We start from the raw sequence: 4,374 nt of genomic DNA, 5'->3' as shown, positions 1-4,374 counted from the left end.
ACACAGTATTCTGCCTGCATGTATGTCTGCATGCCAGCAGAGGGCACCAGATCTCATTACAGATGGTTGTGAGACACCACGTGGTTGCTGGGAATTGAACTCAGGAGCTCTGGAAGAGCAGCCAGTGCTCTTAACCACTGAGCCATCTCTCCGGGCCTCAGCAGAGATTTGAACACACAGTTACAAGTGAAGCACTAAGCTATTTGTTTGGGGAAATACAATATAAATATCTTGAACACTGAAGACTCTTCAGGACTCTGGCAGACAGCTAAGCATAACTTGCTGACAGAAATTCAGCATAAGTTTTAGGAGAGCCAGAGGAGGGAGCCCTCCAAGCTGGGGCGGGGGTTGTATGGCTAGTGAAGAATCTCTGGTCAGGTGACTGAACTGACCCTTGGAAGTTCTTACCCTTGACACTTCCTAATCTTGTCAGAAAGACATAAACAGGACACCAAGAACAATGCAAGATCCTATCTCACAGGTTCTCCAAGAAGACAACACTGCTGCAGGGAACTCCAAGATGAGAATAATTTACTATCTCAGAGTAAGATGGCAGTGTGCTGGATGGGGAGGAAAGCCATCAGGGAAGTCTACTGGGCCCTTAGATGTATATCTGCAGAAAAGAAAAAGTCCTTTACTGAGCACCTACTATGTCAAAACACACCAATTTAATCCTCATGATAGCGTCATAGTTCTGTTACTGAAACTCAGAAAACTTAACAACTTCCTGAAGGCCATGAGAACCCAGGTCATGAGGATGCTGAAACCAGTACTTTCAGCCATGATTTACCCAGTCAAACCCATCAAAATCTCCAAGATACCACACCCATGTTGCTCTAACGTCCAATAGAAACTTATACCCTCCTGGACAATGTATAGTGCTTTCAGTTATTTCCAGATTAAATGCATGTTGAGGATTCACGTCCCAAGGATTGAATGTATAGCACAAAGGGGGTTTAGAACCAAAACTTGCCCTAGAAATGTAAGCGAGACCCTGAGGAGGAGGTGGGGTTTGGTGGGTATGAACTGATGGGAATAGCACAGTGCTGGTGTGGCTGGCATGTGGAAAGCGCTGGGTTCCATTCTTAGTACTAAAAGAGGGGGAAAAAGTGGAAAGAGAAAATGGGGGGGGGGGAATCCACAAGAGACTGAATGATGAAGAAAACTGGTGAGGGCAGTGCACGAAGAAACACTATTTTAAAACTCAGTAAACACAAAGGCCAAGTCAACACAAACACTCAAGTCAGTTTGAGTGGCCTATAACCCATAGTTTGCAATTCATCTATTTCTATGCAACTCACACTTAAAAAAAAGTAACTGTGTACGCACATAAAGAGTAAGCATAGCCAAAAGAGAGGTAAAATAAATAACAATTGTATGTTTGAAAGTTTTATTTTATTCATTCATTCATTCATTTTTATGTATCTATTTGTTGGGCTGTGAGTATAGCGTATGTGGCACTAAGTTGAAAGTGCTGCGTCTCTCCATGTGGGTCCTAGGAATCGAACTCCCATCAGCAGACTTGGCAGCAAGCACCTTTACCCAATGTGCCATCCAGTTGGCCAATAGTTGTATGTTTAGGAATATGTAAGTACAAGGTTTTTCCAAACATTTCTAATGCATTTAGGAACTGAAGACAAGGAGCAAAATAACCTATGATATCTACTCCTTCATTTTTGCTCACTGTCAGAAAGGGAAATAATTTGACCTGCTCTAGGTGTTTTTGCTGTTTGTATTTCATAACCCAAGGGGCACTTTGGCAATGAGAAGAATACATGGTGCTTACACACAAATTCTGTAGTTTAGGAAGTTTTGTCTTCACAATGAGCTTATTATAAAGGTAGCAGAATAGAAGGATACACTTAAATGACTTTCAGGAGGACAAGGTGCAGACGTCACACCTTGCAAGCCGATGAGCCTCGAATTCTTATTTCTGCTTGGAAAATTGATGAAATTTGAATGTCTACAAATAAATAAAACTACTCTACACAATGGTTTAAATGTGCCCTGGGAACACAGTCTTCAAATATCTAATTACCACAATTGAATTTATTAGTAGTCATGTTCTAAAGGCCATTGGGGAGGGGGAGAGTGAATGACAAAATTTATGTATTTCATCCTCATCTTTTTTCTTCTATTAAAGACAGCCTCTTGGTTTATCCAGGTGGCTCAAAGTTACAAAAGGTAAGAGATTTGCCTAAGGAAATTTCTTCTCTGTGGCATTGTGCATACTAATTTTTTCTTTCCTTTCAGCCTCTAAAAAATGTAAGATGTAAGGTGAGCTTCACTTTTTAAGTGCAGAAACTGAGCTCCAGAGCTCTTAGCCTAAGACTATATAGCTAGTTCTTCTGTGACCAAGAGGACACAAATCTGGGATAGCTGGTTTACAGAACAGTGCCATGATCCCTGCACACCACATTCCAACTGTTATGGAGGGGACATCTGAGTCATTGCTCATCTTACAAATCTTTATCCTTTTACCAGGCATATTCTCCAATGGTCCCCTCCCTCCCTGTAGCATGAAGCAATGATCCCAGCTCTCAGGAAGGATGTGGAACAGCCCTCAGCTCAGGGGAACCACAAGAAAGCAAGTCACAAATTGGTAGCATCAACTTCACTTTGGTTTTCACCATAAATTCTACCTGTAATGAAGTCTTTTTATCTAGATGTTATTTGGACAGACTGGCAAAGAACTAATAATTTCTAATCCAACACAGCTAACTCATTTTGACTTATTACAGTTTTGCCATAAGGGGGAGCCTTTGAGTTCCATAAAGGGCGGGGGGAGAAATATATATATATATACACATACATACATACATATGTATAAATATATTATTACATACATGTTTCAGTTCAAAGCATAAGAGACACAAGCTGCAAACAGCCAGTTTCTTACCTGTGTATTGGGATAGCTTAGGGAGACTAGGAAATTTTTTTTGTTTGAAATTGCATATATTCAATTTTCCTCTCTTTTATATATAACAAAAAATGATGTCTAACAACTACCTGAATGCTTTAAGAATATTCAGAAGCACTGAAGGGGCCCAGCACCAGCTCACAGCTTCTACAAGGTACACGGATGCTCCGGAAATGCTTCTTAGCTGATGTTCTGCTGAATCTAGGAGACTTTGGAAAATGGGTTTTATTAGCTAAAGTCTGAAGGTAGCTGTACTGGGGGCTAGAGAAAGAAACCACTCACTCACTGCAGTATAACTTTAAGGAAATTTGGGGAGGGAGAAGAAGAAAAGCAGAAGAAACAGGAAAAGCAAGAGAAAGCAAGGAAGAGGAGAATGGAGGGGTGAAGTAAGGGGAATAGAGAGCAAATGATAGAAAAGGGGGTGGGAGAAAGAGAAAGATGGAGAGACTGTGAAAAGGAACCCGAAAATCAAGTTCCAACGTTCTGTGTGTTATAGAAAAGGGAGAGATGTAACAGCAAAGGACAAATATGACCGTTCACTCTCCCACCACGAGGCAAAATAAAAATAAAAATAAGGAGGGGGAGTGAAGGGAGAGCAAAGCAAAACCAAACCAAACCAAGAATGTGTGTTTTGAGCAGGAATGAGGAAAGCAAGGAGGATCATAAGGGGGTGTGTACAGAATTCCATTAAATTGATACTTTAAGATTGTCTTCTTTAAAAAAGAAAGAAAGAAAGAAAGAAAGAAAGAAAGAAAGAAAGAAAGAAAGAAAGAAAGAAAGAGAGAGAGAGAAGAGGGTGTGGAGAAGCTGGAGCGAAGGAAAGGAGAGAAGTGGCAAAGTAGAGGAAGGCTGGCTCGGCCTCTCCAGACCGATTGATTGGTCATGATCCCCGCAGTTTGAACAGGGACTCATTCAATTGGGAAGGTGGAGTGCTGGCGAATAGATTAGCACACGCTTGTTTACTCATCTTCTAAGGGATTTTTCCCCCTCTTTCCTTTCATTTCGTGAAGAAGGAGGGAGGGGAGGGGACGGGGGGGGGAGAAGGGGGCTGTGGCTTGTGTTATAAAGGACGCAAAAAATAAATAAATGAGAGCATCTTGGGGGGAGGGAGGGAATTCAGCCGACCAGTGTGTTAGAGGAGATTTTCTTTGGAAGAGCGAGAAATATATAAAATAAAATAAAACAAGGAGGAAGGCATCCAGCTGTTAGGGGGGGGGATAAGGCAGATAAAGGAGCGAGGAGAGAAATTAATCGCAAACCAGGAGGAGTTGGACTGTATTTTTGAAAGGTGGGGGGAGTGAAGCACACACCTTGAGGAGGAAAGCAAGAAAGAAAAGAAAAAAGCAAGTGAAAGGGGGGGCTAGCCCGAGAAGGGGGACAAAGTCAAGGCTCGAGCGGCTCCCAAAGCTGGCAGCTCCGGGCGGCGGTGCAGGGGCGCAGGGGGGGCGGGGGGG

The sequence above is a fragment of the Microtus ochrogaster genome, chromosome 10 (assembly GCF_000317375.1).
Source record: "Microtus ochrogaster isolate Prairie Vole_2 chromosome 10, MicOch1.0, whole genome shotgun sequence".
Lineage (NCBI taxonomy): Eukaryota > Metazoa > Chordata > Mammalia > Rodentia > Cricetidae > Microtus > Microtus ochrogaster.
The sequence above is the reverse complement of the archived record's forward strand: the minus strand, read 5'-3'. Positions refer to the sequence as shown.